Here is a 26,330-nt window from a genome sequence, read left to right on the forward strand (position 1 = left end):
TAGTGATCTACGTATGGGCTTTGATTGGGCCCATATCGGCTAAACCCAAGTAACGAGCGAAGTTCCTCAATCTCCGGTCTTGCGCCCAGACGTCTTTTGGACTACTATTTAAGCAGTTCCGCGACGCATCTGGGGATCTTTCCAGCTCCTGCGTCTGTCAAAGGTGAACCGTGCTGTCCGCTGTGACGGAGAGAGATTAATGGTGTAGTGAAATAAATCTAGTATCATCTCTCTCCGCCAGCACATTTTTATCGAAATTAATACTAGAAACTAAACTTCATTAGTGTTTCTGCATTTTCAAGCAAATATTTTTTTGAAGGTGATGGTTTTTAGTGGTTTGATGCCTCTCGAAACTTCGTAAGTAGTTTTCACCGTTGGTGACATTTTATTTGGTGTTCCGTATTTCCATTGAGAAATCTTTCTTAGGGCTCCTTGAAAATGAGTACGTAAACCGCCAGTCATGACCCAGCAGTGGAGGATTTCGCCCTAAAGCCTAACAGCAAATTTCGCCGCCCTTAACCCCGTCAACCCACATCATGCCTTAGGCCCTATGTGGTGCAAAATAACCCATCGCGAGCTCTCGCCCCCGAAAGAACAACATCATGGGACTTGACCCGTAAGCTTGCTAGTCTTTTTATTTTTGATCTTAACCATATTCTTTTGATTTCTCTGTATGATTTAACATGAATTTATTATTATTATTTATTATCATCTTCTAATTTTTATCTTTTAAACTATATTTTTATTTTATAATTATGTAAATTAAAACACTTCAATGTCACGAAGATATAATACCTATAGGTATTATGAAGTGATCACTGACGAATTAAGGTACCTTTGGGTATAAACATATATATATACATATATATATATATATATATATATATATATATATATATATATATATATATATATATATATATATATATATATATATACCCAAGTAACGAGTTTGTATATATATATATGTATACAGGGTGTCCCATAATTAGTGGACGAAACGCGAACCCTGTATTCTTTGGTCAAAAATAACCTGACTTTTTCCTATAAACATATATCGGCAAACGCCTCCCAAGGGAGCTACGCCTCTTTTAAAGGGGGCACCTGAAGATGGTTTTTTCCACTTATTTTCGAAACGGGTAAATATACAAATTTTAAATTTTGGTATTCTCCCAATTTTGATATGCTGAATTTAGTTGTCATTTCATAATTTTTATTATTTAGTCACGTGCGTATCATTTAGGGGGTGAGCCTAAAAAAATACCTAAAAAAAAATTGTGTGCAAAGTTTTTGTTTTTTTTTCTTTAAATTTTAAAAATTTGAAGCTTTTTACGTAAAAAAGTACCTCTTGGTCAATAACTCTACGAGTTACCATTTTCGAGAAAAACGCATTTAAAAATAATGCTGCATAGTATTATTTTCACAACCAATTTTATGAAAACTTAGTAGCAGGCTTTGGAAAAAATTGACACACTGCATAATGACATAAACATTTGTTGTAATTGATTAGTTGTCATTTTGCATTCAAATTGTTAATATCTTTTTAACTATGGAAGACTTTTCGACCCGTGAAAAAGTAGATATTCATTTTATGTATGGGTTTTGCAATGGAAACGCACATCGAGAACCTTAGAAGAGATTACCAATATCCCAAAGTCAAATGTAAGTAAAATTAAATATGATAAATAAATAATTAAGTACCTAATTTGTTATCCAAAAAATTAAATTTAAAGTACTTATAACTGAAAATTGAGATTGGTATAAATAGTGTTGTTATTAATTATTATCGTCGGATCGCATTAAATTCATTTCAAAATACTCTAATTACTATTATTATTATTATTTACTTTATTTACTTGGATAAGTCTTATCACAAACATCAAACACCCCAAAACAAATCCTTTTGACGACTAACTGGAATGTTTAGTGGCATACTAAGGTTTAGGCTTATTTCCTATGCAATTTAAAATATTTAAAAATAATTTCAGATTGGAAGAATGACTAAGATGTTAGGATACCAACCTTTCCATTATAAAAGGGTTCAGGAGTTTTTCAGGAATTCTTCCAGCTCGAGTAGGCTTTTGTCATTGGATTTTAAATCACCCAAATCTTCGTCAAAAAATGTTGTGATCAGATGAGGCAACTTTTTTAGGAGTAAGGGCTTTAACAGCCATAATACTCATTTTTGGAGCATCGAGAATCCGAGAGTAGTTCGACGAACTAACTTTCAGCATAGATTTTCCTTTAACGTATGGGCGGGTTTGATAGGAGATAAATTGATAGGCCCAATTATTTTGCCACACACAGGTTAACTGGTCGTCATTATTTAAATTTTCTTCAAAACAATCTCAGAGATTTACTGGACAATGTTCCCATAGAAACTCGGCTGGAAATGATTTTTCAGCACGATGGGGCACCAGCTCACTACAGCCGACAGGTGAGAAACTGGCTGCTCAATAATTTTACAGGCAGATGGATAGGCCGAGGTGGTCCAATAAACTGGCCTGTACGATCGCCCGACCTTAATCCTCTGGATTATTATCTTTGGGATAATATGTGCAATATTATTTATGCCACCGAAATTGATACTCCAGAAGAGCTTCAGAGGCGAATTCTCGCAGCTGCAGGCCAAATAAGAGAAAACTGATTTGAAATTCTTAGATCGACCCAAAACATTCAAAAAAGATCCAGGTTATGCATTCAGGAAAACGGAAACTTATTTGAACATTTGCCTCAAATAAATTAGTATTTTTATCTGTTTGCAATTTATTTTTGAAGCGTGCTATTGAATTTTAATAAAAATTGTTATTAATAATACTATGCAGTGTTATTTTTAAATGCGTTTTTCTCGAAAATGGTAGTTCCTAGCGTTATTGACCAAGAGGTACTTTTTCACGTAAAAAGCTTTAAATTTTTAAAATTTAAAGAAAAAGAAACAAAAACTTTGCAAACAATTTTTTTTTTAAGTATTTTTTTAGGCTCACTTCCTAAATGATACGCACCGGACTAAATAATGAAAATTATGAAATGACAACTAAATTCAGCATATCAAAATTGGGAGAACACCAAAATTTAAAATTTTTATATTTACCCGTTTCAAAAATAAGTAGAAAAAACCATCTTCAGGTGCCTCCTTTAAAAGGGGCGTAGCTCCCTTGGGGGCCGTTTGCCGATATATGTTTATAGGAAAAAAAGAGGTTATTTTTGACCAAAGAATACAGGGTTCGCGTTTCGTCCACTAATTTTGGAACACCCTGTATAGTTTTAAAGATAAAAATTAGAAGATGATAATAAATAATAATAAATTCATGTTAAATCATACAGAGAAATCAAAAGAATAAGGTTAAGATCTTTTATTTAAGTATTTGTGTTTACACGTTTTTAAGATCATCAGATATACTTATTTCCTTGTATTTATGTACTTACCATGTAGATATTAACTTTAATAAACACCCTATTTAAATTAAATTAAGGTGTTTTACTACTGAGTGAGGGAGTGTGACTGAGACAACTGACCATACAGAGAACCCACGAAGCCGGCCTGATAGGTTCTTTTTTTTCCATCATTTAAATTTAACAGGGTTTCTGGAACCTATCAGATCTAGGGAGTTGTTCTTGTTGTTTAGAACTTTTAAATCAAAACTGTCGAACAAACTCAACTCCCTAGAAATGGTCGCTGTAAACCGGTTAGTCTTGCCGGAATATTATTTATAACATAACAAGATTCTTAGACGTCGCCTTGTAATGGTTGACATAGCGTTAAAAAACCATTGTTTAGGAAACGGCGTAGAACGGCCAGATTAAAGTTTGCTAGAGATATTAAAGACTAGACACAAAATCGTGTAACCAAAACATTCAAATTAGAAGGCATTGACGGCTATCTTACAGAACCATTATTTCCAATCCACCTATTACAAACCTTTCTATAAAATAATTTGAAACTTGTCGTGTATTGTGTGGGGGACCACCATCTTGATGAAACCAAACTTTATAGTAATTTTCTAAAGAAATCATGTTATCCAAATAGTCTTCAAAATCGGATCTTAAACACTGGTAATAAGAATCTCCGTTAAGAGTCCCATTAATAAAATAAGGACCCAAAATTCGATTTTTATAAATACTTGTTCAAACACTTAAACTAAATCTCAGTTGTGCCCGAATTTTCCGAAATTGTCGGGTATTTTATTTTGGCTCCAAATGCGTTTATTATTTCTTTTAAAAATGCCAGAGTTTGTAAATGTCATCGGTTCATATCACATTTTCTTAAAAACTTGCCGTGTAGATTTCTCTGGGTTCATATTTATCTAAAAAGTATTTTTTCAAGTAGCGGAATAAGTACAAAAATCGCTATTCCATATCCCATTAAGTAAGTTTTTTTTAGTTTTTTAGTTTCTATCTCCATATTTACTTTTAGGGTTATTAAAAGAACCAAAATACTAAGATTTGGCAGTATTCTGGTTTGGAGACTGATAAGTTTGGTGCGGTTGCTGTTGCTTCGGAACAACAAATATATTTCTGACATTCCAATGGCACTTCTATCTTATTTATAATAAATTGTAATCATGTTTCGCTGTTTTTGATTGGTAAAAACCATAATTGCTTATATTAGCAAACTATCTGTCGCTTTGTACTATAATACTATCGCAACACACAAATATTTAAAACATATGATATTAATGACAGTTTAAATATTGTCTTGTCAATTTATCACAGCCTACTGCGGCAACATTGTTTTTTTTCAAAAGTTCGGGTTTTTACAAAAAATAAATATAATTTGTGATGTAACACCCTGAATGTAAGAAGACGTCCTAGTCAAAGATTTGACTTAAAGTATTTCCAACTGTCAAATATGGTAGAGGAAATCTAATAATGGGGAGCTGTTTTGGGCGATCTGGGACTGGTCCACTAATGGTAATAATTGATGGGCGAATAGAGCCAGGATCTGCAATTGTCATGAATTTTTTAACAAGATAATGATCCTAACGACACCAACCTACCGACTAGTTAAGAATTGGCTTTCAAATGATAAAAAAATTCGCATATTGAATTGGTCTTTCTAATCACCCGATTTTAACCCTATAGAGAATTTTTGGCAGCATTTGAAAAAGAAATATCAAAAACCCAGAAGATGGCTAGTTTTGCAGGAAGAATGGAATCAAATTTTAGTTGATTATTGTGGGAAACTCAATCGAAGGCGATGCCACACAATAATTAAGGCCAAGGCCAAAAAGTATTGGATGAATATTAGTTTTTTTAATGGGTAACTGAAAATGATTCGGTCATCCTCCACTAAATTTATTTAGAAATTACTTATCCTACATATTTCGGACATCTGTTAGTGGTGCTCTAGACATTGCTAACACATTTGCTGCATATTTTGAGTCACTTTTTCGGCAGTCTGAGGAGCCTAAATTTGAAGAATGTTCCGGCAGTTTTATGTTTTCCTTTATATCTGACGATGACATTAAATCAAGTATCAAAAAATTAAAGCCAAAAAAGGCGACTGGTAACGATCACATACCTTCCTATATTTATAAGGGATGTTCTGATATTTTGTGTGCTCCACTAAAAACAATTTTTAATCTGTATCTAATGACGAATACATTTCCTGAAATGCTGAAGTATGCAACAGTAACTCCAATATTTAAATCGGGAGATGCATGTTTGGTTAACAATTATCGACCAATTAGTGTTCTCAATTCTCTTGCAAAATTTTTTGAAAACATTCTATATCAAGATATCTTGAACACCTTTATAAATAAATTTGCTCTACAGCAGCACGGTTTCTTGCCGGGAGTCTCGACTGTCACCAATCTTGACCTTCTGACAGAGGCAACAGCTAAGGCTATTGACAATAAGGAACAGTTAGATGTGATCATGATGGACTGTGAAAAAGCTTTTGATAAGGTTGATTACGGTCTGCTGACCACTAAACTGGGTAAATTCGGGTTTTCTCTGTCCGCATGTAAATTTATAGCTTCCTATCTAAAGAAAAGAATTCAACGGGTTAAGATGGGTAGAGAATTATCTGTGCAGTACATGGCAGTGTCTGGAGTGCCACAGGGGAGTAACCTTGGTCCATTATTGTTTGTGATTTTTATTAATCACTTGCCAGATTCTGTATAATGTTCTGAGTGTGTCATGTTTGCAGATGACTTTAAGTTATTAAAACATATATCATCTATTAAAGATTGTGATGAGTTGCAGAGTGATTTAGACTCAGTGTCTGATGGTTTAAGGTCAATAGAATGTCATTAACTGTAGGTAAATGTCATGTTTTAACTTTTACACGAAAAGTGGTGGAGTAACCTTGGTCCATTATTGTTTGTGATTTTTATTAATCACTTGCCAGATTCTGTATAATGTTCTGAGTGTGTCATGTTTGCAGATGACTTTAAGTTATTAAAACATATATCATCTATTAAAGATTGTGATGAGTTGCAGAGTGATTTAGACTCAGTGTCTGATGGTTTAAGGTCAATAGAATGTCATTAACTGTAGGTAAATGTCATGTTTTAACTTTTACACGAAAAGTGGAATGTACCAAGTTTAATTACATTATTGATAATTTGTCACTAAGCAGGAAAAGTGAATGTAGGGACCTTGGTGTGTACATGCAGTCAAAGTTTAAATTTAACCAGCACTATGAAGCTATTGTCAATAAAGCATATAAAGTTCTTGGATTTGTAATTAGAAACACTAAAAACTTTAAACAAATAAAATCAATCATAATGTTATACAATACATTGGTTAGACCCCATTTAGAATATGCCTCTGTTATTTGGTTACCACAGTCATTGGTGCATATTAATATGGTTGAAAAAGTGCAAAAGAGGTTTTTAAGGTATCTATACTTAAGAACTCATAAAACCTGTCCCTATATGATTTCTTATGAAATGCTGACTGAATTTAGTATGCTGACTGAATTTAGTATGGTTAGATTAAGTATTAGACGGAGTTTAAATGATGTACTATTTATATATAATATTGTGAACAATTTAAAGTATTAAAGAAATGTTCCTTAATTAACAACATAACTTTTGTGATTCCTAAAGTAAACTTAAGAATAAGAAATAAAAAGCTGTTCCAATGTTTAACTCCAAGTAGTTCACCTATCAATCGAATGATGTACCAAAGTAATGGATATATACAAAAATGTGATACGAGGGAGGTATCACATTTGGGGACACAGAGGGGGTCTTTTAAGTTTTGCATATAGAAACATAGAGGGCGTCACTAATCAAATGTCATTAGTCAAACTTAACCTCAAACTTTACTTTTCTTAAATTCAAAACGTCAGTGCGATACATACAGTTTTATAGCTACAGTGAATTTTTAAAGGTAGCAAATTGCGCTTACCATGGAATTAAACAGAGAACATTTTCGGGCCATCATTTTTTACAATTTTCGAAGGCAATTATCTCAACAAGAATGCTGTGCTGAGTTGATTTTTGTTTTCGGTAATGAAGCACCACATCAGTCGACAGTTTCTCGTTGGTATGCAGAATTCAAGCGTGGACGGGTTAGTCTTAGCGACGATCCAAGGTCAGGTGCACCAAAAACGGCTGTCACCCAAGAAAACATCGATGCTGTGCGTATGCTTATCACGGAAGATCGACATGTGACATATCGTGAGATTGAGGCTTCATTGGCGATTTCAAAGACCTCAATTCAAAAAATTTTGCATGAAGAATTACGGGTAAGAAAATTAGTTTCCCGCTGGATACCGCATCTGTTAACTGAAGAACAGAAAGAAGCTAGGGTGATGTGGTGTCAAACAACTCTAGACCGCTTTGAGGCAGGAAACTCTAAAAATGTGTACAGCATTGTCAGTGGTGATGAATCATGGATTTACTCATATGAACCTGAAAATAAACGTCAGTCGTCTGTATGGGTATTTCAAGATGAAGAAAAGCCAACAAAAGTCATTCGTTCTCGAAGTGTATCCAAAAAGATGGTTGCAACATTTGTCTCAAAAGCAGGTCATGTTGCAACAATTCCTCTGGAGAATCAACGAACTGTTACTGCCGATTGGTACATTACCATTTGTTTGCCGAAAGTCATCGCTGAGCTTCGAAAAGCGAACCCACAACGACGAATCATCCTCCACCAAGACAATGCAAGTTCGCACACAGCCCGGAAAACTATTGAATTTTTAACTTATCAAAACGTCGAATTATTGAATCATCCTCCGTATAGTCCCGACCTAAGTCCCAACGATTTCTATACTTTTCCAAAAATCAAGAATGAACTGCGTGGTCAGAGGTTTCAGACGCCAGAGGAAGCAGTTAACGCCTTTAAAAATGCAATTTTGACAGTACCCACAAACGAGTGGAATAACAGCTTTGACAACTGGTTTGAGCGCATGCAAAAGTGCATTAAATTTCGTGGAGAATACTTTGAAAAACAATAAAGTCGTTAAAAGTTATTTTTTGTTTTATTCCAGCTGCATATGCAAAACTTAAAAGACAACCCTCGTATAGATTTCTTTAATAGTTCTGTAGGACAAATTAGATCTGTGATTTTAGGTAGTTCAAACTATAAGTAGTACACATATTTGTTTTAGATCCTGCTATATGTATTTATATGTTTTTCATGTTTTTAATATTTTTTTTTATATTGTTAATTTGTTTAGTTAGTATATTTTATTTGTAGTCTTTCTTTTTCTCGCCTTTACTGGCTTAGTAAGCACTCTTAACATGTAATTACATTTCCAATGTGTTTGTGAGAGTGTAATAAATAAATAAAAAATAAATAACATGTCTATCATCAGGGATCTACAAAGAACCAAGGAAACTTATAAGATAAAGATTAAAAGTATTAAAATACAAAAAGTATTAAAATTACTTACACAAATTGAGGGTTTTCATCAATATATATAAAAACGCTATAGTGCCTCTGGCAAGGTCAAAAGGTTAAAACAACTAACAATGAATAAAAATGGCATCTATAATAATGATAAAAAAGCTTAATTAATTAACGAATAAATAATTGCACATAAAACTTACATTAAGATGAATGAGAAAGGGACTAAAATTGGATTTACACAAACATTAAAATCACATGATTACAACACTACGATAATTGTTAAGTAAACAAGAACTAAGAATAAAAGCAAACAAACAAAACAAACCAAACCAAACAAAACAAACCATATAAATTTTTAAAAGATAGGGTGCGCCTTATTTAAAATATGGTACCTGTAATTTGTAAAAATTTTTATAAGTATCATTTCTAGTACCGCCATCTGTAGCCAACTTATTAAAGTCTATTTTTACAAATTATAGGTACCATATTTTTTATAAGGCGCACCCTATCTTTTGAAAATTTATATGGTTCTTTTGTTTTTAGTTCTTGTTTACATAACAATTACCGTAGTGTTGTAATCATGTGATTTTAATGTTTGTGTAGATCCAATTTTAGTCCCTTTCTCATTCATCTTATTGTAAGTTTTTATCTTCTCTCAACGTCCAATTATTTATTCGTTAATTAATTAACCTTTTTTTATCATTATTGTAGATGCCATTTTTATTCATGGTTAGTTGTTTTAACCTTTTAACCTTACCAGAGGCACTATAGCGTTTTTATATGTGTTGACGAAAACCCTCAATTTGTGTAAGTAATTTTAATACTTTTTCTATTTTAACACTTTTAATCTTTTTCTTTTAAGTTGCCTTGGTTCTTTATATATCCCTGATGATGAACATGTTATATGTCCGAATCATGTAGGATGAATAATTTTTAAATAAATTTAGTGGAGGATGACCGAAGCATTTTTAGTTACCCATTGACATATTAGTTCTACTGCAAGTATGGACTACTTCTTCAACATTAGTTTTTTTGTTTATACTTGTAGGCTATTTTGCTTTCTGTCGCTTAATACAAAAAATACATTCAATTAAAAAAATCGCGATGACAATAGGTAATAGGTATTCAATATTAAAGATATGTAACGGGTTTGCATACTTTGACTTGGAAACATTTGATAAATTTTTGGCTATTCTACTATCTTGGTAAATAAACTTTTGGACCTAAAACAGTATGTTCTTTTGCAAAAAAAAACCTTCTACTAACGATTAGGTTTCAAGGTACGTGGGTATGTTATTATTCCCTTGTAGCTATGAGGTCTGGTATGTCACGAATTAAAATTTTAATATTTTTCAGTTTAAAGTTACGAACTTAATCTAAAATATCAAATAAAACTAGTAATGGCAATGCCGAATAGAAATAAAACAAACCTCTACATAAAGAACTTTAACTTTTCAGGAGCGAATATTTATTGATTTCCCGGCCCTCGCATTGGTCCCGCAGCTATTGATTCGGTCATGTGACCGTTCCTCTCGCGCAGCGTAAACTCCTTATTGCCCTGCAACGAGATCTTTCCCATAGCAGAGAAAATTTTTGCGTCCGTTCGAGGACCCTGATGGTCCTGTAGTTTTCCTTATGAAAATGGTTTAAACATTGGCAAACGTATTCGCGAACTCGTGTTATTTAAAAGTGGAAAATTGGTGACGTTATTCTGTTAGAGGTAAGTTTTTTTTTATTTTACTTGTATTGACCTTTACTGATGACGTGATTTGTTGGGCGTAGGGAATCGTTTTTCGTGTGTTGTTTTTTTAAATTGTGCAATCGAACACTTTTGTCTTTTTTATATTTGAGATTTTATTTCAGTATATTAAATATCAAGACACGTCTATTAATTATATTGAGTTACGTCTTAAATTATGAGAGAAAATTTGTCTTAGTGGAAAGTCATCTCTATTAATCTTTAGGAAGACGTTATTGCACACCTGATATCTAGAATTTTCTAAAATTTACTGAACCCACTGAAATGCCTTTGTTTTTTCCAAAAGAAAAAAAATCTACTTTCCAATTTCAGAGGAGTAACTGCACTTCTAATAATTTCCTTATGCCGCTTTAAGTTGCCCATTGTTTAATAAAAAATTAAGAAATATAAAAAAGGGTTATTGAGAAATGTCGCAAAAAGTTGAGATTTTGGAATTTATCAAGAGACCGACAATAACAGAAGTCAATTAGAATAATGTATGCCTATGTTTATCTATTGTGTGTACCTATAATTTATATGCAATTATTTATATAAATATTTGCACATGTTTTTGCGAGAGATACTTTAAATATAATTGATAATTTTGTTTCTAAAGTGACAAACTTCATTTTCGCTAAAACCTGAGAAAAACTTATGTTAAAATATTGCGTTGATAGATCAATACATTCTTCATATATTACTTATAAAAGGTGGCTCATAGAAAAGGTACTACAAGATATTACATAGTAGGAAATAACTCTTCGGCAAGATCCAAACATACGTCTAGTTTGTTCCTGGGGAGCAAGTGTTGATGCAGAAATCAGATCAAAATTTTCAATCTTCCAAGTAGGGAAGTCATCCTCAATTTTTTTTTAAATAGGAATCAGGGATAAATTATCCTTGATTAAAGGTACTTTTAATTCTGAAAATCGATCCACTCTTCAAGAAAATATGGAGCTTTAAAGTACCAACAATACGTTTGACAAAAAATCCCAAAATCGTTTCAAATTTCCTCTTAAAAAACTTATGGTATTAGTCAAAGCAAATCCCTTGAAAATAATGCGCTGTTTTTGTTGATTTAAGCTTATTTTAGTAAATGAATGAGTCATAAGCACGAACCCGAAAATCGTCTCGAGTTCGTGTCTTTTAATAGCTTTGTCCTCTAGACCATTTTTAGGTGTTTATTTGTACTATTGAAAAAATTGTATTCGCTTTAAAATTTATTATTATTTTTAAAAATATTTCATTTATTTTAAATCCCAACAAATAGGAAAAATTTCGATGAAAGTATTTTCAAATTGACAACAATAAAGCTTAAAAAAACCGATTTGGATCCAATATAAGCTTTGTAGATAATATTCTTGAGAATAATCTGTGTTTTATAATAAAATTTCTATTGGTTTATGAAAATTCGGACCTTGAAGACAAGTGGTTATGGCATGAAACATACTTTTTTATTTTTTTTATTTGATTGATTACCTTTGTTTACATATATTTTTAGTTAAAAAATATCTTTTGGTAATTGGTGTGTGTGTTTAAATTAGCAATGAAAGAAGCACTAAGTAAAAATGTCAAAAGTAACTTTATTCAGGATGCTACTTTCGTAACATCCGGTATAGTTCAGTTCATATATCTATTAGAATCTTTGATGTGCCGCGAATAGTCCGTGTGCCGGTGTTGCTTGTATGGTCACATGGCATGCATCTTTAAATCGCAAAATTTTATGTGGAAAGAGTCATAAAGTAATATTCTAAGCGATATTTAATCATTTCATTAAATAAATAAATGTTTTAAGCATTTTTTAAGAATTTATACATTTGATTCGTAAAATTTGACTACATGCGCCCACGTACTATTTTGTTAGACATCTGACCTCAGTCACAGCCACTCAAGCATGAAAAGTTGCACAGGTCCGGCCTTAAAATTTATATGTATTTAAAACTTTATTATTCGGGATTTTTGGGTTTGGTTTTATTAAGTTATAAATTCAGGATAGTTGATAGCAAGATAATATTTAATTTAACTATAAGATTTAAGTACGTAAAATCAGTTTAACCAAAAACTTTAATTTAATAAGTTTAGCTTTTAGCTCCATCAGTGGGATGTTTATAACAAGTGATGAGAGAATAGGTGGTACGAATGTCCTTTATTATTGCTTTTTTTAATTATGTAATACACATTATGATATAATAATATAAAAATCTATCTTATCTACAGGGTGTTTCAAAATTCACTACATATATTTTAAGGGCGTATTCCTGAGGTCAAAATAATACTTTTTTTTCCTATAAATATGGGTCCTAAAATGCCCCTTCAAGCTACAGCCATCGCAAGAAGTGTAAAAAAATCGATTTTTTAAAACTGTGTCTACAGTTTTGCATCAAATTTAACGAAATTTGGAATACCCCTGTTATTTTAGGCGGTCTATTTACTTTTTTATCTTAGAAAAGGCGTAAAACTAATGTTAAGGGGTAAACTGAGGGGGTGCACACTTTTGACAGCCAAAATTTTATGTACGCATACATTTTTTTTTAAATTAAGCTACACCAGAATATGGGCCATACAAAAATCTAAATTTTATGTCTCTTGCATTTTTTTGATAATACGAATAGTTTTTGAGAAAATCATCGATTAATAAAAGGCTACCAATAACGTAATAATTAAAATTTAAACAGATAATATTAAGTAGTAGACTGACTATTTGTTTTAGGACATTTTTTAAGCGGCACGACATTTAACAATAAATAGGTAGACTGGTTTTGCTATTGTTGAAACTTTGTTATTGAGGTTTTTTCAATAAATTGATGAAGAATTATTTACATTAAAGAATGACGGTTTATAAAAATACAAAAATTGGTTAAAAAATTATTTAACATTTATTAACATAATAATTAATTATTTTTTAAATAAACAATCAACTTCTGAGAAACAAATATTTTTTTAATAAAAAGTGCTCGAAATGCGCTCCCCCCGCCGCAATACAAGCCTCCATTCGTCTTCTCATAGATTGTCTTACTCGCTCTAAAATTCCGGGAGTATTTCTTATTGTTTCAAAGGCATCAATAATTCTTTGCCTTAGGACCTCGAGCGAAGGCACTTGACCAGGATTATAGACGAGGCTTTTTACATATCCCCAGAAAAAAAAATCCAGAGGATTGCAGTCTGGGGAGCGTGGAGGCCATGGTATTGGGCCTGCTCTACCAATCTATCTCTCAGGAAACACAAAGTTTAAATAGTCACGCAATGTTATACGGAAATGAGGGGGGGCACCGTCATGCATAAACCACATGTTCGCTCGCACATTTAAAGGTACATTGTCTAGTAAGCCATTTAAATGGTGCTGTAGAAAGTCTAAATAAGTGTTGCTAACTAAAATTCTAGGAAAAAATAAAGGACCAATTAACTCATCTCCCACTAAACCTGCCCATACTTTAAGGCTAAAGTGCTCCTGGTGGTGAGATGGCCTAATTTCGTGCGGATTCTCTGCTGCCCAAACATGCACATTGTGAAAATTCACCACCCTTTCCCGCGAAAAATGAGCTTCGTCTGTGAATAGAATACTTGATAAAAAATTATTATCTCTCGCGCATCTCTGAAGTAACCACCTTGCAAACTGTAAGCGCCTTGGGAAATCTTGACGTAGCAATGCTTGAACTCTTTGAATATGGTATGGATACAAGCTATTTTCGTGCAAAATCCGCCAGGCAGTTGCATGAGAAACATCCAAATTCCGAGCCTAGGCCAGGATCGTCGTCGATGGCATTCAAAATTTGCTCCTCTGTCACTGGGTTTCGTGCTTGTTGTGGTGTGCCTGAATTGTTCCTGGGGGTCCGAAAACTACCGTATTCCCTAAGATGCCGATGTGACTCTGAAAATGTTCGTACATTCGGGAGTCGGCGATTAGGAAACCTTAACTGATACAATATTTGAGCTTCATTCGCGTTACCATCAGCAAGACCATAAACAAAATGGATGTCTGCAAGATGTTCGAATAAATAACGTTCATTTTCCATTTTAGCAATGTTAGCGTTTAGAAATAAAACATGGGAATAAAAACTACACTTTAAATCTAAAACGGGAAGTAAACTACTGGAATTAAACAAAGTCAACAATGGCAGTAAATTTATTTTACACCAAATGTCAAGCAAGTTAAAAAATGTCTAAAACAAATACTCACAGCCTACTACTAAAACCTTAAACATAAAAATGTCAACAATTGCGAAACACAGCCTACTTCCTAAATTTTTTCTTTGATTTTTAATTTACGATATTGCTATCCTTTTATTTATTCACCGGCGATTTTCTCAAAAACTAATAGTCGTATGAAAAAAATGCAAGAGACCAAAAATTTAAATTTTTGTATGGTCTATTTTTTGGTGTAACTTAATTTGTAAAAAAAATTATGTACACATAAAATTTTGGCCGTCAAAAGTGTGCACCCCCTCAGTTTACCCCTTAAAATTATTTTTACACCCTTTCTAAGATAAAGAGTGAATAGACCGCCTAAAATAACGGGGGTGTGTTCTAATTTCATTAAATTGGATGCAAAACTGTAGACACAGTTTTAAAAAATCTTTTTTTTTTACACTTCTTGCGATGGCTGTAGCTTGAAGGGGGTGCATTTTAGGACCCATGTTTATAGGAAAAAAAAGTCTTATTTTGACCTCAGGAATACGCCCTTAAAATATATGTAGTGAATTTTGAAACACCCTGTATATAGTCTATATCTAATGTGCGTAAAAGACACAAGTTTTATTTATAAAAAAAACACACTTTGCATCCTGAATGTAATATTTATTAATTTGTTTGCCTCATATTTAGTTATTGTGCATAATAGGAGAGATTAGATGAAAATTAACAAAAATAAATGCTTATATATACTAAAAACTAAAAATCTTATACAAAAACTTAAAATTACTCATTTGAATCTGGCCCAAATAGTTAATACAATTTTCTAAACTCTGTTTTTTTGCCTTTTTTTTTAGCTATTTGTTATTACAAATTACAACTCAGATGTAAAATAGCCTTTTTTCTTCCAGTGAATTATGAAAGAAGTAGTCTTGCGTCTCTGGGATATAACAAGTGTGGCAGTAACTGTAAAAAAAATAATTTAACTGGTTTTATAGTGTCTCTGTCATCAAGACAAATCATGGACAAAAAATTGTAAAAAAAAATTAAACTTGTTTAATTAATAAAAAAAGGGGTTTCTTACCTTATGCAACAATAACTAGTTTAGCCACAGATCTTCAATTTCTGCATCAGATCCATTCAAAATAATCTGAAGCAAATTACGATATTATTCTTCATATCTTATAATTTTTTCCTCAGACTTTCTCCACTCTTCCTCTCCTAAATTCATAACTTCCTCCTTAATCAAATTTATAACTTTTTTATCAAATTTTGGATACCTATTTTTTCTGCAAATTCTTCTTTTTAGTTGTCCCCAATTCAACTCGATACGATTAAATACACAATAATATAGAGGAAGTCTGAGGACAGTATGACCATACTTTTAAACTATGTTATCCACTACATACTGCTTTTCCCATGATTTGGTATTTACAACTTCCAATAATTGTTTCTTTGTATAATTATCCATAACAATCACACTGTTTTCCTTTAAATTTGGAATTAACGTTTTCTCAAACCAGGTTTCAAATATATCTGCATGCATGTTTCTATGATAGTCCACATTGTACTTTTCTATTCTTTTGCCACACAATTTCAGTCCATATTTCACCCAACCTTCTTTTGAACCACAATGAATAATGATCATCCGAGATCCCCTGTTTGGTGGGGATCTCGAACATCATTTAAGACACATTTGTTAGAACTATCAGTCCAACCCTTTTTTTGTCATGTCATGTGTATCATACCAGGTTTCAACTAAATAATATATGGATCTTTCTTCCTCCCGAAATTTTTTAATATTCTCCAAATATTCTATACGCCACCTGACAATTCGAGTACTTTCCATTACAGCCGCCCTTTGGTTAACCATCTTAAACTTAAAACCAAGTTTTATCAGGTATCTCCGCAAGGTTGAGACTGAGAAACGTTTGTCCCTTGCCGATAAGGTGTCTTTAACCATCTCTATATTCGGAACCTCATTGTTTTTGTAGTTTACAATACACAACTTCTCTTAGCAATTTGGCAATATCCGTATCAAGTCCCTTTGATTGTCCTATATCTCTCCTTTTTTTTCTGCCTTTAATCCCTTTTTTTACAAAATAGTATACTGTACCCATCATTTGTGAATCGAGGATCATTTATTAGATTGTTATAGACATTAAAAAAAATTTGTTTGCCGTCTGTACTTAAACAATTACGTTTTAAAACCCTTTGATTTTCCCCTGTAGCTTTTACTTCCCTGGCTTCTTCCTCTGCTTCCTCAACACTAGAAAATGAACTATCAGAACTATGTGAGTCTAAATCACTGTCCAGATCACTGTTATTGTTTTCATCACAAATGTTATTGTCTTTCTTGTGCACCCACGGTCTCCATAAGCCCGCACAAACACTTTCCTCTTCATTTGCCAAATTTTCCTGCCTATTTTCCCAGGGTCGAAACATTTTAAGGTCTTTAGGTATAATACCAAAACAAATCCACAAACAGAAATAAATAAAACACACTTCAAGCAATACCGAAGCAATACCGACAAAACCCATCAAATAATAACCTCACATGACCCCCCTCCCAACTATCAAAGGCGATAGACCCATCCTTAAAGATCTCTTTAAAAACACGACGAAAGTAATATTAAAACGGCCCAAAAATTTATCTGGGTACGGCCCCGTAATCCTCAAAATCAGTGGGATAGAGACAGATACACAATCACTTGCACAACCTAAAGTAGGAATCGCCAGATCGTAGGTGTTTTATTTTTGTTTAATAGACTAGCTAAAAAGAGGTGACAATCTGGGAGTGTTTAAAATGCAAGTGTTTAAAATGATTTGTCCAGCGGAATTTTTTGATATTATTTTCTTTTTAAAAATTGTTTAAAAATTAAACATTTTCGAAAGAAAAATAAAAAATTGTGTAAAACATGGGGTTTTACGTATATTTAAAATGATTTCATAGATAAATTATATAACATTTTGCCATTTAAACATGTATATCACGCGACAATAAATACGACATAGACGCACGGACTATTTAGTGCGGCATCTGCGACACATCAAAGATTCTAATAGATCTCTGAACTGGACTTTATAAATATCAACAAATTGGCAATGAAAAAAGTAATAAGTAAGCATGCTAAAAGTAAAATTTACAGGAGTTACCATTTTGTCATTTGTCTTTGAAAATTTCATAGAGTCCAAGATTTGTATGGAATCCAAAATTTCTGATGCATTGAAACTTCTCTTCTTTCAGGTTTGGCATCAGCTTTAGAGTAAGTTTTAACATTGTGGCTGTCAAAAGTCTACGGCAAATAAGATGAATTCTGCTATGTATTGAGCTTCACTGGGTAATTTACTCCGTTACTTCGATGTCTAGAAATTGAAATCATATTTTGAAGTATTAATTTTAAAAATCAGTCAAAAAAAGTGTATCAAGTGTATCATACAAAATGACGGCCTACGAGATACATTGCTACAAAAATATTACAGTAAAGCAGTTTATCATTAATAATTAAGGTTAAAGCTTACCACTTCTGGTGGGGACAGTTACGAAGACCTTTTTAACTTACCTTGTCTTTTGTCGACAAACTTAACACAGCAGCTTCTTCTTTTCAGAATCCATTTCTCACTTCTGTTGTTTACATTTGCACTCACCATTTTCACAAAAGAATGATTGCAATAACTACTTTTGTATATGCAATGTCGCCAATGCCTATATTCGATTCAAAGTTTTTACTGCTTATTTCTTACTATTTTTAATTTTTACTATTTCAATAATTACATTAAAACTCACTGTTTTTTTAGATTTTTTTTTTACCCCACGAGTAAGCATACCTAAATCAAAACAAACTATAGAAAAAATATCACACTAAACTGAAAACCTGCAAAAATGTTGTGCAAAATATGAGAACAAATCAATTTTGTTAAGACTGGCAAATTGTGATTAATGAAGTTTTTCGGCAGCAGTAAAAGGAAAGCGTCTGCAAAATTCTAGAAGCTAAAGAAGTATGAAAAATGGCCATTGGCCGCATTTTATATGACATATCAGACATTCTTGACAGAAGAGATCTTCATTGTTTGACAGTCCGTGTCGTCTCGAGGTGGTAGTTTCGCTTTCTTACCGCCATCTATATGTCGAAGAGTAGAAGCTATTTCATTGTTCTGTCAATCGCTCAAGCTTTTAAAGCCCTGATTATTTACTTAGTCCAAATTTCAGAACGGTGTCACAGGTGTTTCGATTCACGCAGACTGAAATAGGGAGACAATATGCGCGTTCCAGTCAGGGTCATCACTACGTTGTCGCGTTTTGCTGTTTAAGTATTATGGTTGTTCATCATTAAAAAATGTCATATAACAACATTTTTTGCATAGAAATTTAAAATAAATGTGGTGTGCTTCAAGGATCCATTTTATCCTTCTCTTCATCCAACCTTTTATCGGTCTAATATACAGGTTGGGGAATCGACCATTACGCATAGAGAGGTGCTTAAAGGCGAAATATGGGAATGCGCACGCATGCATTTGGTTTTTCAGTACGACGTTAGTAAGTATGTGATGGGATAACTTGAAATAAAATTTCCCAAAATATTATGCGGTTTAAATATGCATGTACGTTTCTAAAATATTATTCTGATGCAAGCTTTATATACATCAGTGTACAATCAGCATAGAATCGTAATCTAAAAAATGTTATTATGTTTGTGTGCATTCTATTGCATAACGAAAATTAAAGGGTTATTTTAATCAAAATAAAAAAAATAAATGAAAATTCTTAAAAGTATATTTAACAGAAATTAATTCTGTAAATAAAAGACTCAAATGAACCTCCTTCTTTAGCTAAAAAATAAGATAACCTATCATAAAACCCATCTCGTATTTATAAAACCGTTTCTGTTTCAAGAATTCTTCATCAGGTCTTGTTGAAAATAGACCCATCCCAGGCCTAAATCAAGAAGGATTTGAATAACAGGAAGAACTTGGTTTTGCAGCAACACAAGGTATTTCTAAGCGTTTAAAATACCATATAAAATGACTCTATATTATGGCCTCCCAAAATACCAGCCCAAACATTCAATTTTTAAGAATACTGAGTACGGAATTGATAACTTCTGTGCTCATTTTCCTGAGACCAATATCGAAACTAGGAAAGAAGATTCATCTGAAAATACTATATTTATTTCAATTACATTTAATATTTTCAAATGTAATTGAAAACAAATCTCTACAATGTACTGCCGAATTGCCTCTATTAAAAAGAAATACTATTTATTAGAATTGAAATAAATAACAAAAAAATTATTAAATACTAAAAAAATTACAATAATGATTTTATTTAATAAATGAATAAAATATTTTATTTAAAGCTATAGGGGTTGCTCACTTTTACAAGGGGGATGCTTAAAAATTATATTTGTTTATGCTATTTAAATTAAATTTAAAAAAAGAAGACCAAAGAAATCACAGGCAACCAGATTCTGACTAGTAGTTCTGATAAGGGTTAGCAAAACATCATTGGGGCGCAATGAATCCCACCTAACACCCCATCAAAATCCGTCATACCGTGGTACGCCAGACTTGTAAATATAATTACGCGTTATTTAAAAATAGGAAGAAAAAAATAACAAAATTTCTATAAATTTCACCTCTTGGTCCATCTGCTTCTCCAAATGCCAGGAATATTCCTGCCGGTGGGGATTAGCTTAAAAAAAAACTTACAAGTCTCAAGCACCTTTGGAAACCTGTCGGTGTCAGATTCCCAATATGGATTTCTAAAAAAGATTTGGAGAATTTTTTTGTCAATTTTTCCCGCCGTAGGTTTTATTGAAAAAAGAACTAAAAAAGACTGACCCGCTTGCCAATTAACAGGTAACCTTAGAACCAGTTAAATCGCTGATAGCACTGTTACCGACATTCTTACAGGTTTTACTGAAAGTTGCTAGCACCAATCAGGAAGTGGGATTATCAATGTCAAATGTCAAGATATGACATGTCATGACCGAATTAAACATCCAAAATAGTCTAGGATAATTAATTATGCATCCAAACGTAATCCTGATTAGAATTTTCCCGACAGAAAACATTATTTAGCATTATACTCCAGCAAAACGCGACAACGTGGTGATGACCCTGACTGTACGAACTTAATAAATATACGTGGACTGCCAATTCAATGAAAAGTAAATCACCACTCCTACAGGGGGCCGCCATTTTGCATGATTGTGTCCTTTTGACGTTGGTCACTCAATTTTAAGTTGTCAAACAAATTTTAGTTGTGCCAACTGTAGCGAAACAAAACAATTAAAGTTTTTCAGAGGTCATGTTTACAAAAATAGAAAGTTACATATAGGTAAGAACTTAAGATAGTTACGTTAGAACTGTGATTTTTCTGGTACTTCTTTCAGAATTTTGTTAAAATTTATGAAAGAAAGTAATCCTCACCTGAAATGAGACAAAGTTTCAATCAACTTGGAATAGAAGCATGCACTTTAAAATATTTGTTTTATTATTCTAATAATCTTGAATCTTCAAATTCAGTTAAAAACACCTATTTTCTTTCTATTTTTACTATTACGACTTTTCTTTTATGCATAGTGTTTTTACACTAATAGGTAAAACCATCTATCAAAATAAAAATATAGATGACTTTATGAGGGTTTGTAATTAGCAAGGGTTTATATATAGTAAAAATAAACAACTTTATATATTATTCTATCATAAACAACACAGACAGACAATTTACAATTATTCGGTTTTGAGTGTGACTGAACTAAATACGTTTAAATAAGGATGGTGATATATTATCCACATATTAAATAAGGAGGAAGCTATATATCGCCTGTTGCAGACGATATATCCAAGCGTCGTTTAGAAACGGGCAAAAACTAGGCAATCCGCTATACTCACACGTCAAATGTCAACGTCGTCAATTTCATTACCGTTATTTAATATATTTTTTGTTGGCAACAGTACAAATTTTCAAAGTGACCAACATCAAAAGGACACAACCACTATAAAAATGGCGGGCAACAGGCAGTGGTCATTTTTGGGTATCGTGGTCATATGCATTAGCAGTCCAGGTATATTTATAAGTTCGTGCCTGACTGGAACGCGCATATTGACTCCCTATTTGAGTCTGCGTGAATCGAAACACCTGTGACACTGGTCTGAAATTTGGTGTAAGTAAATAATCAGGGCTGGGATTCTTAAATCACGACTCGATCTCGATACGATCACGACTTCGAATTCGATCGCGACTCGTGATGAGTCGTGACGAGCAGGGTGATTCTAAATTTCAATCGTCGGCTAAACTCGTTTTATTCGATTTGATTTAGGTTTATTATCACCACTACCCATAGGGAAATAATAATTGAATTCATGGAAAATCTCAAGAACTTGTGACGTTTATCCACTTTTGGTTTTAATATGACAACATGACTGCAATCAATAGCACCTATGACAAATTGGAAGAAGGCAAATTGGATCTCTCCATAAATGTTAATTTATTAAGTTGTTTATCTATTGTCTTTGGAAAAATTATTAATTAATCTGCACGGTGATTGTCAATAATTTCAGTAGTTTTATGGATCTAACGACTTGCAGTAGTTTCGCTAATTCCAAATTTAAAATCTTGTCCAATGCTTCTTTGGTAACAATCTGTGTCATAAAATCTTGACATACTAAAACTGCCTATTCAATGGTAATTCTGCTTCCTCTGCCTCTATTATTAACACAAGGTTGTGGAAAATAGGGTCGAGTTAGATCTATTAGTTGTTGTGTTTAAGAAAGCTTCTTGATATACAAATGAAAACCTGGTATGACTATTGGTAAACAATCAATGAAACAAATACGTTTAAAAAAGGATGCTGACACATTATGCACGTATTAAATGAGGAAGAAGCTATATCGTCTGGTGCATACGATATACCCAAGCGTGTCGTCCACAAATCGTTAAAAACTAGGCAATCCGCAAGACACTCACGATTGCAAATTTTATTTAGAATCAGTTATGTCGAGTAATCGTAATTTTATTCCAAATCTAGATTCTAAAATCGTAATTTTAGAATCCCAGTACAAGGCTTTGAAAGCTTGGGCGATTGACCGAACACTGAAAAAGCCTCTACTCTTCGACATATAGATGGCGGTAAGAAAGCGAAACTGTCAAGCATCCAATTTTCATACGATGCTTGACAATTTAGGATATAGGATACATTTTCATTGAATTGGTTTAAAAAAAAACTAAAACTTTCTATATCAATTTTTTATTCTAAAAATTATATCAAATACAGAGTATTTTATAAGTTCAGTTTATTTATATTATTTATATGTTAATCAATTTATTTGGAAATCCCATTGATATATCTTTCTCTTTTGCACTCATGGAGTTCATTTTAAAGGCAATCAAAAATGCTTTTTAAAAATGAGAAAATCCAATATGGCGCTCATAAGAAAAAATAAAGTTGATGATCAAAAAAAAAAACGAAACGTCGGATTATTTTTTTTTGCGTCATGTTGTAGAGTATAAAAAGTGGAAATGAAAAACGTTTTTAGTTTTCCGATATATCTCTTTAAATAAAGTCGTTAGAGTTTTTTGGTAGTAGTTTTTTGGATATCTCCGGAAGTATCCGGAATTTTAAAATTTTTTAAACGTCATTTTATTAAGCTTCAAATTGCGCAACTTTGCCTCCATTTAACCGACCCCGTAACTCTTACAGTTTCCGAGATGCACCTTCAAATTTGGGACACCCTGTAAAGTTAAAATTGTAGGGATAGTGTTAAAATATTTATATTATATTTTGTTATTGTGTACATATATTTATATTTGTTGAATAAATTGAATTTGAAATTGAAAAAAAAAGACAGAAAATATCCAAAGAGTGCCAAGGGCCTTAATATCCTGACCATAAATATCCTGACCGTTTACTGACGCTAAACATTGATTTTCTTTGTTTTTCAAAAACCGCTTTGTGATCAACCATTATAATAAATTTGCTTTAAGCTACGAAACTGCCAGTTCGTCCTCAATTTCGTGCATAACAGACGAGGCTAATTACAAATTTTAATCCCTTATTCTTTGGAAGGATGCATTTCTGTGAATTAATAGGGGTAATTTGTGTGGCGTGATATCGCAGCTGTTGTCATACTGTTGCAAAATATACAGTTACCACTGATATTTTAACAAATTTTAAGACAGGTAAATTTTTGGTTGAAAATTGGTTTCGAAACTTCAGAACCGAGTTCAGATATTAATTAAACTGAAGGTCGTGGCATAAAGTGAACGTAGGTGGCAAGTGAATTTTAATAAAAGAAAAATTTAATAGTGGGCATCTTCATGGAAGCTAATAGTTTTCTAACCCCTATCACATTGAACCAATAATACTTCTGTTACTGCTCATTAAAGTGGAGAGATCTTTAACATAGAATAAATCGAGAGGTTAACTTTTTGTGTAAAATACAACACTGAAGTTGGTCTCAATCTGTGGAAACAGCAAAAACGATGTTTTCCCATGAAATTATGCTAAATCCACAACTCGCCTTCATTCAATTCTATTTGAACCTGATTCCGATTCACTGTCTAGGTACCTTTACTCCAAAACATTAATCGTCGTATTTCTTGCAATTTCCCATTCACTCGTTCTGAAAAGAAAGCTATAAAATAAGAATGCGTCATCGGCCAGGAGTATACGGTGGTGGGTCAATGTGCATCGAGTATTATTCACAATTTCTGGATGGCCTAGGGCGGCGCGGCGCCGAGACGCAGAGGCGACGCCACACGACGGCGCCACCTAATCGCCCACTTCGATCTTTCATGGTTAAATTGTATACAAAAACTGGCACGCCATGCCTATTTATTCATCTATTTCGGACCATCGACCATTGATGTAGTTTTGACAAGTTCCACTGTGAAAAGAAACATGCTTTAAAGGTTGCTTCACTTCATTTATAAATTGGTGTTTTGTACTACGATGCTTCACTTAGTTTTATTGATTTTTAAACAGAAAGGTCTAAAAAAAGTAAGTAGCTGAGTTTCAAGGAAATTTCTCTGATTTGGAGCTTAAATATCTATAGAGACGTCTCAAATTTGAAATTGACTATTAGTCGTTATTGACTTACTTGGTAGCTATGGATTTAAAAGACTATTTTCTGAACCAAGTAGAGGAGGCTCTTGTTTGGATAATGCGTTTGTTAATTTTTCTTATGAAGATGTTTGAGTTCAAGTAGTTCAGTTTCATATTTCAGATCATATGGGACAGATAGCAGATTTCAAAATGATTGATAAGCTTAAGGCACATGCCATAAAAGGCACATATAAGCCAATTACCCAGAGGGGTACTAATACTTTCTTCGAAATCATTGAACAAGTCTCGTGGGCTTTTGTTTTGGCTGAGTAAAGTTACTGTTGATGAGAAGTTTGAGGTCTTTATGTCAATTCTGAGAGATGCTTTCGAACGATCATATCTTGAAAAAACATTCACAAAAAAATCCACTAACCCTAATAAGGTAAGCTGGTTTACGGATAACATTAAGACAATAAGTAGTAAGGGAGATATGCAAAAGGTATGATAGGGAAAATGATTGGCAATATTATAAAAACTTGAAAAACCAATTCATGGTTTCTATAATGGAAGCAAAGAGAGTATCGAATGACCAGGCAATTAGAACATCAAAAAACGCCACAAAATCAATGTAAAATATCAGAAACACAAAACGTGCAAATGAATCTAAAGATCTGAACTGTACCATAAGCCCTGAGCAGTTTAATACTTTCTTTTCGACCATTGCAGAGAACATTCTAAAAGATCTTCTATCGAGCAATTCCGACCCCCTTTTTCATCTCTCTAGATCGAGCTTTGGTTGTGGAGATTTTAAAATCAAGGAAGTGAGCTTTAATGACGTTAGGGAAATTATTAATGGTTTGAAACCCAAAATAAAGCTGTGATATATGTATGGTCTAAGTGTCTTATAATTGTAATTATCTGTCCATTAACTAAGTTAATTAACATGTGCATACGTGAGAACACCTTTCAATCTTGCCTTAAACAAGCTGTAGTAGTTATCTTTAAAAAGGGAGACAAAAACTAAAGGCCTATTTCCTTGCTTCCAATTGTGCCTAAAATTTTTGAAAGAGTCATAGCCAATCAAATTGTAAATTTTTTTCAGTGCAATAACTTGTTTTCTGACGCTCAGTTTGGTTTTAGACAAGGTAAAAACACCAAAAATGCGGTGCTTGACCTATTAAATAATATCATGAACAGATATGAGGACCGCCTTTATCTCTAAGGCATTCGATTGTATGTCTCACGATTTCTTGTTAAAAAAACTTAAATACTCTAATTTTGATGAGAACACCATAAATCTTTTATCGAGCTACTTGCAGGATCGCTGGCAGATGGTAAAGGTCAATGGTAAATTTCTTATCGAGCCAAGGTAAGTGTGAGAGTTCCTCAGGGGTCTGTGCTGGGCCCAGTTCTCTTCCTGATCTTTATTAATGGTCTTCCCCTTGGAAGGCAAATATGGGGATTTGTAATCTTTGCTGATGATACCACTGCCTTTGTATTTGGTGAGTCTGAGGCAGAAGCTCTCTAAAACTGTCTTGAGGCTAAAAAGCGGGTAGAGGATTGGTTTTTAGCAAGCGGGCTCTTGATGAACCAGGAGAAGACCCAAA

At 32.9% G+C, this 26,330-nt stretch overlaps 1 protein-coding gene across 6 annotated transcripts in view; it reads left to right on the forward strand.

Moving 5' to 3' along the window:
* LOC126738014 (kinesin-like protein unc-104) overlaps window positions 1–26,330 on the forward strand; it is a 227,573-nt gene that overhangs the window by 31,162 nt on the left and 170,081 nt on the right. For 5 of the 6 annotated variants that reach the window (XM_050443167.1, XM_050443170.1, XM_050443171.1 and 2 more), the window contains exon 2: window positions 10,267–10,528. The exons of the other annotated variant lie outside the window; for it this stretch is intronic. The gene's annotated coding sequence lies outside the window, so the exon portion shown is untranslated. The remainder of the gene's footprint in view (window positions 1–10,266; window positions 10,529–26,330) is intronic. 6 annotated transcript variants of the gene reach the window in all.

The sequence above is a fragment of the Anthonomus grandis genome, chromosome 6 (genome assembly GCF_022605725.1).
Source record: "Anthonomus grandis grandis chromosome 6, icAntGran1.3, whole genome shotgun sequence".
Lineage (NCBI taxonomy): Eukaryota > Metazoa > Arthropoda > Insecta > Coleoptera > Curculionidae > Anthonomus > Anthonomus grandis.